The following is a 14,057-nucleotide window of genomic DNA, read 5'->3' as shown; positions in this document are numbered from 1 at the left end:
ACACCTGTCGGCCTCATCCGCCCGTACTGCTCTCCCTCGGACTCCTGCTCCTTGTCCAGATGTCTCTGCAAAGCCTTCCTTCCTAAAGCACGATTTCTGACGAGCTCTCCTCACCACCTACGTCCTGCTGACAACGCTCGCTTATTCCCAGGGTTCACATCCTGCACCGCCTATGCAGCGACTTTCCCACTACAGTGCAGACACCTCGGGAGCAGGACGTGGTCGGCCCTGGTTCTGCTGGGTCCCTTGTGGCCTAGAAGTGAGGCTTGCACCGTGGGAGGCCTGAGCCTCCGGACGCGGCAGGAGAAGAAACTAAGGCCGAGTCCCCAACTAGCGACTCATCCAGAGCTGGGGAGCCAGGGGAGCTGGGGATCCCAGCCCAGACGGTCCTAGCCAGGAGGCCCCACTGCCCCCACTCACACCCGGGGGAAGCAGCTCATGGAGAAGTTAGGCCACCAGCCTCGCTGAGCCAGGGGGGGCTTCTTCTGTCCCTTGGGGGGGAGGGGACAGACACACACGTGCTATGCTAGCAGCAGGCTATCCGTCTGCACGGGGACGGTCAGGAGCTCCGGTCAGAGGTCGGAGGACCTCAATTTTCCCTTCACCCTAGCCACGCACAGGGCTTCAACACTCTGATTAGCCCTTGTGACCGGCAATGCCCCGCACGATGTCCGTGACCTAATCCCTGCGACCTGTGAGGCTGTTACCCTGCCTGGCAGAGGAAGTCTGCACGTGGCACTAAGGTCAGGGGCTGGAGACAGGCAGCCTGTTCTGGACTATGCCGGGGGGGGGGGGGGGGTACCCCCATCACATGAGCCCTTAAAAGTGCAGGAAGGAGGCAAGAGAGGGTAATGGCAGGAGAGGCGGGAAGCACGACGGGGACTCCCCTGCCACTGCTGCTTTGAGAGGAAGGGGACCACGGACCCAGGAACGAGGGCCTCCTCTGCAAGCTGGGCACGACCCTCAGTGGACCGCCAGCAAGGGAGCCGGGACCCCAGCCCGCCACCGTCAGAAACAACCCGAATGCGCGACAAAATGCAATTCTCCGGAGCCTCCAGAGGAAACGCAGCCGCGCAGAGACCTTGACTTCAACCCGGTGCGGCTTTTCACCGACTTCCAGCTTCCCAAACAACTTCTGCTGTTTGCAGGCGCTAACTTTGCGACCGAACGGCAATGCAGACTGAGGCAGAAAACAATGTTTTGCTTACCCGACAAGGAGTCCCACGAATGGATCGGCTCACGTTGGCAAAGGCAGCAGCAGAGGCTGCGTCGGGTGTCCTCGTCAATCAGACGCACCTCGATTGGCAGGAGCAGGGAGGGCAGACAGCGCCCTGGCTTCAACCTCAGCTCGGCGCACTGTGGCCGTCAGCCGCGGAGACGCACCCAGCCACGGGCACCTGTGTGACCAACAGGGGCATCGAGAGAAACCCCACGGAAGAGCCCTCTGTTTTCTTTCTGGGAAGCCGATCTGTTTCGATTTGGTCTGTGTGGTTCGGACGGAGCCCAAATGGTCCAGGGGTGGACACGTGACCGGGCATAGCCAATCAGAATATCCCCTCCTCTGGGTTACAGTCATTGGCTCAGGGGTGCGCCTCTGGCTCAGATCAGACCAATGACAGGCAGTCCTGGGATCTTCGCGGCATCCTCGGTGTCTAGGACAGCAGCTGGCTCCTAGTAGGTGCGCAATAAACGGCATTTAACACACGAATGAAAATTAATGTGCGCTGCTGTTCAGTTGCAAGCAAATCAAACTTTCCAAATGTAGGCTCTTATGTTGGCAATGGTTCAAGTAATGTTTGGAATCACTATCGCTGTACGTGCTTACTTGTTTTTTGGAAACACAGGATGTTTCCCTTGAGGGAGCGAATGTTTCTACCAGGACAAGCGTGATATTTCTGTTGCTTCCTGCCGTAGCCCCAGTATCTAGAATTCCTGGAAGACCGTAGGTGCAGGAGACGCTCATGGAATGAATGAATGGCGCTCTCTATTCCTGGCGTCAGTACTGTTGCTCTCCCTGGATTTTACGTTTGGAGTTGTCTGGGAATTTAGTTCAGATTCTGATGCTTTGACTTGGGAACAGTACAACACCCTCAGTCTCACGGAACCAGAAGCAGGTGCCAACAACAACTCTTCGGCCTCTGAGAAAGCCCTAGCCAGCTGGTGGGGGCCACTGATGCAAGATTCGGGTCAGTGGACCAAACAGGTAATGTGCATCACACGCTAAGCTGAGCCACAGCATGCGTTAGACCATCTATGTCGCCGATCGCTTCAGGAAAAGCTTCTTGTCTCGTTTCCCCTCAAGGGAAATGCCCCCCTTTTCCCAACAGACAAGCAAACTTAGAGAGATAATAATTCTGAGAGAAAAATGTACCAGACTGACCACTGTAACCCATCACCTAATTACCATTTTAATTACTATATACACCAGGCAGCTAAATAGTGCAGAAAAACACAACACCCATGTCCCCACCCGGCTCGGAAATAAGACACAGATGTGCTGAAGTTCCTGGGAACCCCCACCTCATCCCACCCACCTCCTGCCCTCCCCAGAGATAGCCGCTATCCCGACGCTTGTATTTTGTTTATATTTTGTTTCAAACTGTCAGTGCCTAATTGCGTGCTCACAAAAATGTACGACATTGTGCTCCGTGTTTCAGGCTGCATACAATGATGCCTTGTTCTAGGCATGCCCTGGCAACTTGCTTTTTAAGTTTCTTATTCCATTTTAAGTTTTAAAGACTTATCCACGTTAAAACGCGCAGCACCAACTAATGCTCAAGGCTGGTTGGTGTTTCCCTGTATGAATCCAGCCAGGAATGTGTGTCTGCCTCTCATTTGCGGCTCACGTGCCTGGAGATATTGCCTCTCTGAGCACGGCGGACTGGTGGGAAGTCACATTCTGGGGATGAAAAGGCTCGGCTCAGACTCGCCTTCCGTAGCTTGGCTCCCTTGTGAAAGCCACATCGCCTTTCTGAGCCTCTGTTTGCTCATCCAGAAAATGGGGATCATAACCACAAGGGCTGGGGTGAGGAATTAAGTAATACGGCTGGGTGAAAAGCAGTCCCAAGTCTTCAAAATGCTGAAACAGGACAGAGTTGAAATTCCAGGGACTGGAATGTCCAATCCCCATGTCCAAATGCCCCATGAAAAGCGGTGGACCTTCACCTGGTTGCATTCATCAAGCCAGCCCTACTCATCTGCCAAGCCTCCTCCTCCAGGAAGGTTCCTCTGGGTAGCCATTGGGACTGCACGGCCCTCTCTCTTCTCTCAGGTCATTTCCTGTCTGCATCCTATTCCTCCGGGACTTGAACAGCAGTGTGCATATTGAGATAGTCCCTCGCTCAGAGGGTCTGTGTCCCTTGAAGCCCGCCACACAGGCCTCCATAGTAGATGCTTGGCTAAATCATGCCGACGGACAGTCTCCTCCAATGCGGCACCCAGCAAGACAGTTCTGGTGCCTTCTATGGGATCTCATTAGTATTGCTTCACTTCATTCTCTAATTCCGAAAACAGAACTACTGAAACGGAGTGCTGTTTCTAGACTCATTTACTCAAAAGATGCACTTTGGCCTGGGGAAAAGTACCTGTTAACGTATGCATTGGCCTTCTCTCTCCTTCCATAGAGACTGTGAGTTCCATGAGGGCCAGGACTATTTCTCAGAAAAAGAGAGAGAGAGAGAGAGAGAAGTGGGGAGGAGAGAGAGAGTGGAGGAAAGGGTGAAGGGAGGAGGGAAGGAGCGAGGAAGGGAGGAAAAATCGAACCCGGATTTACACATAAGACATGGCCAGAGATACCTGTATGATGGAAAGTATATTCTAGCAGCCTGTAGGAACTATGCACACACGGGCACAAACCCCACAGCACTGGATGGGGTTTCTGGAGTCAGCAGCCGGGACCTTGGGCAACTGGGGCTGGCCAGCAAGGGGCCGCCGTGGGTATGTCTGCGCCCGGATGATTCTAATCTCTGATGATGAAAACATCGTGGGCCGGTTCTTCCACGGCCTGATGTGGCTTCCGGATCCACATGTGGTTCTGGCGGTGCACAGACGCGACCTTAAATTCCACCGAGTCACAGAGTGAGACAATCATGTCCAAGTTCTCCCGCAGCCCCTCTGATCTGGACCTCAAGGAGAATCTCGGTTCAGGGCTAACCTGCATTGGTTCCTCTCCTTTCCAATGGAGAGAGAACAGGCCTCAGCCCACGTGCTTCGGCAGGTGACTGGGATTCACTCGCATGCGCCCAAAGTCAGTCCTCACTCTTAGCCCCCCTGCCCCTGTCCCACGAGCTCTCACAGATCTGAGCGGCCTCTGTGACAGGGGAAAGGGCTGTTACTAGGATCCAGGAATAAATTTTCCCAGGCCTCCTTCAAACTCTCTTAGCACCACGATTAACCCAATTCTAATACAACAGCGCCCAGCCCCCAGCACCACACACCCTCCAAACAGTGCATTACCCCCACTGCTGGGAGTTTCTCAAGGCACTGTCAGAGTTAGATACCAATACTGAACCTGAACCTAATTACACGTCACTAAAAAAGAAATTCAATTCTTGCTGAAATTGGGGCTTCTCAAATTCAGACTGAAATATCTCGAATTCAGACTGAAATAGAACGTGACGTGTGAGGAGAAAATTCACAAGAAAAGATAGGAAAATGGCTCTTAAACATGCAAAAAAGTATCCAAACGCACTCACAGTTAGGTGAAAATTAAAACAACACGGAGATCCCATTTCTCACCTAACGAACAGGCAAAAATCACAAAGCACGCGAACACACGTTGCTGGTGAGGCTGTTGGGAAACGGGCACTCTCGTATGTGGATGGTGAGGGGAGACTGGCCCAGCCCTTCTGGAGGGAAACGTGGCAAGTCTTAGGTAAACTGCTCATGCACTGATGTCTCGACCCAGAGACCCCACTTCCAGGAAGCCGCCTCAAGATATTCCCCCAAACATATAAAAATACGTGCACACAAGCTGACTCCTTATGGCACTGTTTGTAGCCGCAAATTACCGGAGATCATGAAAAATCTCCAGACAAAGGGGAGTGCTGGAATAACCTGTGGTACATCCTCAAGCGAAGTACTAGGCAGCTACAGCAGAGGATGGGGGGTGGGAGGGTGGAATTGGGGGAGGCTGTGCCCGTCAGGAGCTGGCGCATATGAGAAGTCTCTGTACTTCCCACTCAGTTTGGCCGTGAGCCTAACACTGCTCTAAAGACCAAACTCTGTTTAAAAGGAAGAGGGGAAGGAACAAGGAACTGAATTGGGAGTAATTTCCAGGACATGCTGTCTATAATACACTCCCGCACACGCATCTGCTCAGTGGTGCAAAATGCTCATAGGAAGGATAAACCAGAAATGAAAGGGATTCGGGTGGTGTGGAGAGGTGGGAAAAGAAGGGGGTGGGGGAGCAGGGGGTGGAGATGAAACGAAAGGCACATCCCCCCTGAGCAGACGTCGTGGGTAGCTTTGACTCAGAACTTCAGCTATCCTAAAAATAAATACATACACCATTTTCCAAAGTCAGGATGTAGGGACGCCTGGGTGGCTCGGTCGGCTGAGCGTCCGACCTCGGCTCAGGTCACGATCTCGCGGTTCATGAGTTTGAGCCCCGCGTCGCGCTCTGTGCTGACAGCTCAGAGCCTGGAGCCTGATTCAGAGTCTGTGTCTCCCTCTCTCTCTGCCCCTCCCCTGCTCATGCTCTGCCTCTGTCTCTCCCTCTCTCTCTCTCTCAAAAAGGATAGATAGATAGACAGACATGTGTGTGTGTGTATGGATACGTGCACACATACATTTCCTAGCGCCCTCTACAGAGTGGGCTTAGGCACACCCAGGGAGCCTAGCGCTGAGCCCAGTGAAATGCAGTGCTGGACCACACTCCTTAAAACCCCTGGCACAGCATAAGAATGTTCTCCATTTAAAGTAAGTGGACACACAGCCAGCCAGATTTGAGGGTAAAAGGTTCAGATTAGATCTTCTAAGTAAACCTTTAAATCCTCCGGGGGTCTCATATGCAGAAAAGTTAACGCAAGGAAATACGAACCTTACATAAAGTTGTTTTTTTTTTTTTTTTTTAATTTTTTTTCCAACGTTTTTTATTTATTTTTGGGACAGAGAGAGACAGAGCATAAACGGGGGAGGGGCAGAGAGAGAGGGAGACACAGAATCGGAAACAGGCTCCAGGCTCCGAGCCATCAGCCCGGAGCCTGACGCGGGGCTCGAACTCACGGACCGCGAGATCGTGACCTGGCTGAAGTCGGACGCTTAACCGACTGCGCCACCCAGGCGCCCCTAAAGTTTTTTTTAACTACAGCCAGGTTCACTACACCTCCCAGAGGTCAATTTACAACAAGCTTCAGGCGTGTTCTCTTTCTTGAGGACTGTGGCCCATCCCCCTGGGAACTGGAGGTGGTTTACACTTCTGTTTCGCTCTGCCTCAAGCATAACGTAAGACAAATTTTGTCCGAGAGCTTATATGGAAAGTCATAAACATCAGGTGGCAGGTCCTCGTTTTGTCCCAGAACCAGCTGACCACAAAATGTTCCATCAGGATTTAGGAACATGTTATGAAGCCACAGGGACGTGTATTGATAGAACGCCTCATGCCCGGACAAGCCATCATCCCTCTGTTTAATCTCAAAACCCACTACCGCACCATCAGTCTTTTTTCCATTAATAGGTGCCGCGGCTGCTTGTCCACATACTGAATGAGAAATGAAGCTGTATTTGCTCCAGAGTTTTCTGAGACTGCCTGCACCACTCCGCTGCAGGAGGCATGTCCCTAGAGGAGAGCGTGACAGGCCTTCGTGAGGCCCGGCTACGAGCGGGTCTTGTCACTGCCCTCCTTACGAGCCATGAGCTGGGCAATGTGCAGGTGCATATCAACCCATGCATCTATGTGCATACACAACCATCCGCCCATTTATCTATCTGCCCATCTATCACCAGAGTGATTGGTACTGATACCTCCGATTTAAATAAAAATAAGTTCAAGGGTGCCCGGGGGGCTCTGCGTCTGAGCATCCGAATCTTGCTTCAGGTCAGGTCATGATGCCGTGGTTTGTGAGATCGAGCCCTGCGTTGGGCTCCACGCTGAGCACGGAGACTGCTTCGGATTCTCTCCCTCTCTCTCTCTCTCTCTCTCTGCCCCTCCCCCGCTTTGCACACGCATTCTCTCAAAATAAATAAATGCACTTAAAATAAACATAAAAATTAAGTTCAGAGGTTCCAAAAGAGAGCTAGAGCCCGCATCCCACCGTAGGAATGTTCTACACATCAATCGTTCACCCGTTAGAGACCGCGCACGGGTTGTTTCCGGTGTGGGGTGACTGCCAATAAAGTTGCTGTGAATATTCACAGACAGGTCTGGGTGTGGGCGTAAGTCTGCATCTGTGCCCATCGCTCAGGACCGCAGTAGCTGGCCCGCCTGGTAGACGGATCTGAATTTTTAAGAACCTGCCAACTTTTCCCAGACTGGTCGTTCCATTTTACATTCCGCCCAGCAATGCGGGACGGATCCGGTTTCCCCGCGTTCTCCCCCACATTTGGCAGTGGGTGTTACGTGTCTACCAATGTTACCTTGAAGTCGGCGGGGAGTTGGTCACGGAAGTTAATCCGGGGACTCCGCAGGGGACCCGCGGGCAACGGAAGCTTGCTCTCGGTTGGAACCTTCATGCTCATGCGAGAAGCTGAGCCACCAAGAACCCGGGGTCCAGCCGTTCTCCTGGGCTGCCATCTTGGATCCGGGGCCTTGGTCTTCCCTAGAAGCCCCGCCTCCAGACCGTCATTAGCATCCCATTGGGCAGATCCGTGTCACGTGACCACCGCGAGCTGCAAGGGTAGCTGGGAACCGTGTTCCCCCTTAAGCGTGGCACGCTGCTCTGCAAACAAAGTCCGGAGGCTGGAAGTGAAGAAGGGAGACGACTTACTGACAAAGGAACTGAGCGTCAGTCACGTCAGTAAATAGCCCTCCGAGGAGGTAATCACCGAAAGAAATAAAAAACAAAACCAATAGGGTTTAAAATGGCTCCCCTTTAGGAGCAAGGCTGGGATTAAGGAGAAACCAACAAGGACAATTTCGCTTTTCCTTATATGCCTTTCTGGATGCCGGATGTTTGGTTCTTAATAAACTGCGTATAGTCCCCTGAGCTGAGAGAACTTACCAATACTTGCACTCCACGCGGGTTCTTTATCCTGCTCCCATGTGACAACTGCACTTTGCATTATTTTTCCAATGCTACAAGCACTTTCTCTGATCTGGCCTCCTCGCTGACTTAAAATGGAACCTCTCAAAAGGTGTTTCTTTTTTCTATACAGTCTCCTTGAACAAGATGAGCTATTTGCATGTATGAGTGGGAGGGGAGTATAAGACCGTTATAAAGAAAGAATTTCCAAAATAAGGATGGTTTTACGCACTAAGCGTCGACCCAGTGGTGCAGTGGCTTTTTTGAGTCGTAGATATGAAAGATTTGTTTTGCACCTGACCCTGGCAACTTATTTTTTTTTTTATAATAAGGTATATGGAGAAGCCTGCTTCACAGAGGATAAGTTACCCAGACATTATAAGCTGCACTTTGTTGAAACAGCTTTCAAAGCCCGTTCTTCTCATGTGACGCGGGGCTCAATTTCTAAAGTCTGCAAGTAGGGGATCAAAGTTACTCTTGAAAAGTATTTTAAATCTCCCATTAAGGACAAAACAATTTCAACTCTTAATACATCCAGCATAACCAGTTTTTTTGCTAGTGTTGTGCCAGACCACTGTTTCTTTGACCCATCTCTAGACGAACTTCAGTTTAGGCAACTTTTTTATACAATAAAAAACATAAATACACAAGTGAATGTGTGTGCACAAATACACACGCACAGACACACACACTAAATCTTGTCTCTAAAGACTAGACTAATAATCAAAACCAACAGAGGAGGAGAGAGATGGGCTGGGCTCACTCCAGGGACACACATATACTCAAATGAAACAGACCAGAAAGATAACCCCCTTACACACTACCACACCTCTGCGTATGTGAGGCCGTATTTTTTCTGGAGTTTGTGGCAAGGGGCACGATTATAAGCTTTAGGGAACACTATTGGAGAGAACTGAGGGTATGAAGCTGTCAAGGAACCTGGCAAGGAGGGTGGATTTCTCTGGAATTCCGAGCTGTGCACCCAGACTTCTGAGAAGCAAATGCAACTTTTCAACATCGGTTGGCAACACGTCCCAGCGTTCTACCAAGTGCTCTAGCCCAGCTCAAACAGTTTCAGGAAGAAGCTCTAGCCCAGCTCAAACAGTTTCAGGAAGAAGAGAAAAAATGATCTCCACTAAGGTGGATTTGGCTTTTGGCAACCGAGTCCAGAGGCTGGGGGTGGAACCAGTGGCCCCACAAGCAAGACACAGAAATGTGTTCACCTTGCGGACAGTTGAATCCATGAGGTCCTGCAAACCCTCACCCCTGCGAGGCAGCAAGAAAGAGGTATTCTTGCTTTTTCTCCTCCTGGATGTGCACCCCAGGACCCTGGCATAAGCTGTAGGAGCAGGCACCATCCTTGAGGAGGTGAGACCTCACTGCTGCCCGCCCCCAGACCACTGGCACCTGTGCGGGGAAAGGGCCGGGGTGCTCCTGGGGCTGAGAGACCACCTCTCCCCGCCCCTCCCGCCAGGCGGGGGCATTGACCCTGGCCCCACGTGCGCAGAATAAAAATAGCAAGACTCATAATGCCAGCTGATCTCTGGAACGCTCCAGGTCCTTGCTCTGTGCCCAACGTGCCTCTAAAATCCCCTCAACTCCAAAAGGCTCATTCCCTCCGTGGAGGACGGGACAGCCTCAGGTATGGGACTTCTGGAAGCCCAGTCCTGTAAGGTAGACTCACACCTGCTCGCCCCAGACCCCAGCGTCTCTGAGCGCGACCAGCTGTACTGCAAGACACCCCCGAATCACATCGGACTCAATCTGGGGTGTCAGGGGTTGGGTCCCAGATTTCTGCCAAGCCAGAGTTAGCTGTGAGCTGCCTTGTGAGCGCGCCTTCTTCTTCGGTGGTCCAAGCTCAACTCTAGGACCTGGCGTGGAGGGAACAGATGCAAAAACCCGCGATCCGCGGGGGCTCCCCAGTCCCAGTGTGACGAGCTGCGGTACGAATGCAGGGTCAGGATGTGATCCTGTGCTTTGCGGACGGAGGTTCACGTAACTTGCCCCACTTCCTGGAGCCTAAATGCCACAATGTGGTCGGTGTGGAGTGGGGGTAGACCCCATGGAAACCACTTGGGGGGGACAGTAAACCCTTCCCCTTAGTCATGCCCCCTCCTCACTTCTGGGAACAGAAGCTGGTCTGGTTCCAGGTGCTTCCCAAGGTTCCGGGTAAGGGTTCTGAAGATCCTGGAACGGACTAATTTGTCCCAAACCCCTGTCCCCATCCAGGGGAAGGGCCGCCCTGAGCCCCGCAGAGGCACTGCTGGTGGCATCAGCGCCCCCGCCAGAGTTCCCCAACAAACCCCCAAATTGGGGCTGCCCCGCCCGCCGCAGGGCCGCGCGACAGACGCCCGCTCCAGCTTCATCTGTGCCCAGCAGCGCGCCAGCGCCAGGCTCCGCGCCCCGCACATCCCCGGGAGGTGGGTCTGGAGCGCTCCCTCAGACCCCAAGTTTTCGCCGCCCGCTCTGTACCTGCGGGGTGGTCCTCGCTCCAGCGGCTCCAGCTCCAGCAGCTGCTGGCGCTCGGATCCCTGCAACTTTTCTCCAGCTTCCGGGGCCGCCCCGCCTCCCGCCTCCGCCCCGCCCACCTGCGCCCCGCCCCGGCCCCGCCCGGGTCCCACCCCGACCCCGCCCACCTGCGTCCCGGCCCGGCCCCGGTCCCAGCGCCCGCCCCGCCCGCCTGCGCCGTAGCCCCGGCCCCGCCCCTGCCTCAGGTTTCACCCCGCCCACCTGCGGGGCGCCCCGCCCCTCTGCCCCGCCCACCTGCGTTCCGACCCGCCCCGGTCCCAGCCCCCGCCCCGCCCACCTGCGCCCGAGTCCCGGCCCCGCCCCTGCTTCAGATTTCACCCCGCCCACCTGCGTTCCGACCCGCCCACCCGCGCCACAACAAGGGGACCCTGGTCCCATCCGGGTCCCAGATCTCTCCCCGCGCCCCTGTGCCCTGTGCCCAGTCCCTAGTCCGGCCCCACGCGAAGTGAAGGCAGAGAACGAGAGCCCTCCAGGCGCGAGGCGCGGCGGGGAGAATTCCTCTAGGCCGGGTGCAGTTTCCGATGATAGCAGAGAATTACTGTCTTGAAGGAATGATGCTAATTCCCCGTTGTCCACTTTGGTGTTTGCTGCAGACAGGACCCAGGGGAGAAGTCCGGGGGGCCTATTGCCTGTGGCGCCCTATAGCGACAGGGACGCTTATTTTTGCAGCCTAAAGGGCTGGAGGATTTTTGTTGTTGTTGTTGTTGTTTAATCATAGGCAATATTTTTGGCCTCTCACGATCAGTGCGAAATAAAATAGATCCCCTTATTCCTGGCTGAGGGCTCGGGGCCTGCTTCACCGTCCCTCCTGTCCGAAAAGGTAATATTTTAAAAGCCAGAAAATGTGTCCCCTTCACTGTCACTCCCTGAAGTGCCATATTTTTGCAGGTTTATGATTTGCAGTTCCCCACACTCATCATTTCTTTCCTCTCCGGGGAGAATATCCCCCTCCCAGCTGGAGAGCCAAATGCAGATCCCAGATCCACTACCAGGAGGGAGTAATCCCGGAGGTCCCCGCAGGCAGCGCAGGCAGCGGGGGGAGTGACTGACTGAGAGAAGCCCACTCCCTCCCCTGTAGGTAAAGACTTCTATCCCCCAGCCATCTATCCCCTAGGAGCTGGTATTACATCTATTAAATCCATTTCATGCTCACGGACAACCCTGGGGTTTGCTGTTTTTATTATCCCTTTCAAAAGGTCAGGGAATTTAGATACAGAGAATGTAACCCCTGTTTACAGAGCATTTGTTGAATAGGCAATTCGCTGTCTGTCATCCTGCTTATTTATTTGGGCATTACGTATAGTCTGTCTTCAACTCCTGTTGCTGCCTTTCCTCCCATCCCAAATGTAAGCTCAACGTGGATACCTTCGTATTTGCCCCCCTCCCCGAATTCTCAGCAACTTACACAATGTGTCTCAAGTAAACAGTCGTCAAATGGATGAATCTTGTGCATCTGCATACATAGCATCAGGGCCCATTCTACCAATGAGGGAATCTAGACGAAGAAATGGCAAGGGGAAATCACCTAACGGTAATATTTACTGAGCACTGGCTTCAAGTACAACATTATTCTAAGTGTAATATTTGGGTGAAGCCCGTCTTCATGAACACCTGCGTGCATGGCCTCTTGTTATACACATTTCACAGGCAAGGAACTGAGATTTAAGGAGGTTCAATAAATTGCCCAAGGGTAATGCTTGCGTGTGTGGGAGCTGGGCTTCAGACAGAGCTAGCCTACCTTCAGAGCCCACGTTGGTAACCCCTTCATAGGCTCCTTTGTGCTAGGAAGTGCCTAGAAATCCCACAAAATCCTTTGCACCAAGTATCTTCATGACCTGTGTCGACTCTCCCTTCCTGGGTCACCCCTCTGTGTCGGGTCTTTTCAGCCAGATTTTTCTGCCTTGAAGAAAAGGAGAAACGTTGGTTTCTCACTCCTACTGCGCAGCGTGGGAAAGCATCCCCAAGCAGTTTGTTCTCAGGGGTTGAAGCCTATCCTGACATCAGTCCTTGTGGACATCCCTGTCCCCACAAGGGAAGCTCACTCGGCTTCTCTGAGTAAGACTCGGGCAGCTTTTGTCTGAGCAATCAGCTTTTTATGATCGCCAACCAAATGCCCTCCCATTCCTCAGCCTGTCTCCGCTGGGTGACTGCTTAAAGCTCAGGGTTTTGCCAGTTTCAGAGCACCAAATGTCTACCCACGACCTTCCATTCTGGGTTCCAGGTCAGGAAATCACCCATCTAGTGTCAAAGATTGTGTAATAGAGCTTCTGTGACCATGGAGTTGAGTCATCACCCCGACGTTCCCTGTATCGTGAGAGCCGACATTCATGACAGTGAGGCCCTTCTGATGAACTGGTCTTCAATACATTAATTCATCGAAACCTCACAACAACCCCACCAGGTTACTGTTTTTCCTCATCTTTTTTTGAAGGGGAAAGAATGTAGAGACAGGAGTCTTATTTATAAAAACCGGCAATGAGAAGGCACGGAGTTCAAACTCGGGCAATTTGGTTGCAGAGTCCGCGTGTGAAACCACCCCACTGGCCTGCGTCTCTAAAGTTCTTCCTTCAGGCCAGGCACCTGAGCTGGGAAAACCTCTCTTCCGTGTTTCCCTTCACTTCCGCACTCCCCCAAACGCCTCTGGCTGCCAAGGGCTTGCGTGTTTCTCCCACCAAGCAATTCTCCAATTCTCTGTTGACCCAGGTGGATGTGTGTCCGGTCTCGCACGGCAAGGGCTCAGTCCCACAAGACCACCCCTGTCAAGACGCCCATCACAAGTCCCGATTGTCACCTGTGCTACTGGCCAACCAGTTCCTCCCGATTGTCACCTGTGCTACTGGCCAACCAGTTCCTCCTCAGTGGTTCCTGCAACCCTCTCTGGGGAGTCGATAATTTCCCTGAGCTGCTGCTCCCAGAACTCAGGAAGACAGTAACTTACTAGGTTACCAGTCCATCACAAAAGGCCATAACGCAGGGCGACCGGCTGGAAGAGACACAGAGGGCAAGGTAGGTGGGAGAGGATGAAGAGTTTCCACGACCTCCCAGGCGTGCCGAAATCCCAGCCCCTCTGTGTGTTCACCAACCCAGAAGCTCTCAGAACCCTTTGTTCTAGGAGTTTTTATACAGGCTTCTTCCCACAGACACGATAGACCATCAACTCAATTTCCAGCCCCTCTCCCCTCTCTGGGGCGGAAATTTCTAGGGTTCTAATCATGGCTTGGTGTCTCTGGTGACCAGCCCCCATCCAGGGGCTCACCAAGAGTCACCTCATTAGAAGAAAAGACATTCGTACCCAGCAGGAAATTCCCACGGATTTAGGAAGAGGGAGTCAGGAACTGGGGACAAAGA

The 14,057-nt window shown here is 52.9% G+C and overlaps 1 long non-coding RNA gene across 3 annotated transcripts in view; it reads right to left on the bottom strand.

Moving 5' to 3' along the window:
- LOC131489491 (uncharacterized) overlaps positions 1 to 10,749 on the bottom strand; it is a 115,849-nt gene extending 105,100 nt beyond the window's left edge. For all 3 annotated transcript variants that reach the window (XR_009250596.1, XR_009250597.1, XR_009250598.1), the window contains exons 1-2: positions 10,653 to 10,749; positions 7,576 to 7,897 (exon numbers count right to left, since the gene is read on the bottom strand). This is a non-coding gene — a long non-coding RNA (uncharacterized LOC131489491). The remainder of the gene's footprint in view (positions 1 to 7,575; positions 7,898 to 10,652) is intronic.
- Positions 10,750 to 14,057: the final 3,308 nt, after the last annotated feature.

Source organism: Neofelis nebulosa, chromosome 11 (assembly GCF_028018385.1).
Source record: "Neofelis nebulosa isolate mNeoNeb1 chromosome 11, mNeoNeb1.pri, whole genome shotgun sequence".
In the NCBI taxonomy this organism is placed as follows: Eukaryota; Metazoa; Chordata; class Mammalia; order Carnivora; family Felidae; genus Neofelis; species Neofelis nebulosa.
This window is presented reverse-complemented; position numbering and strand designations above follow the sequence as displayed.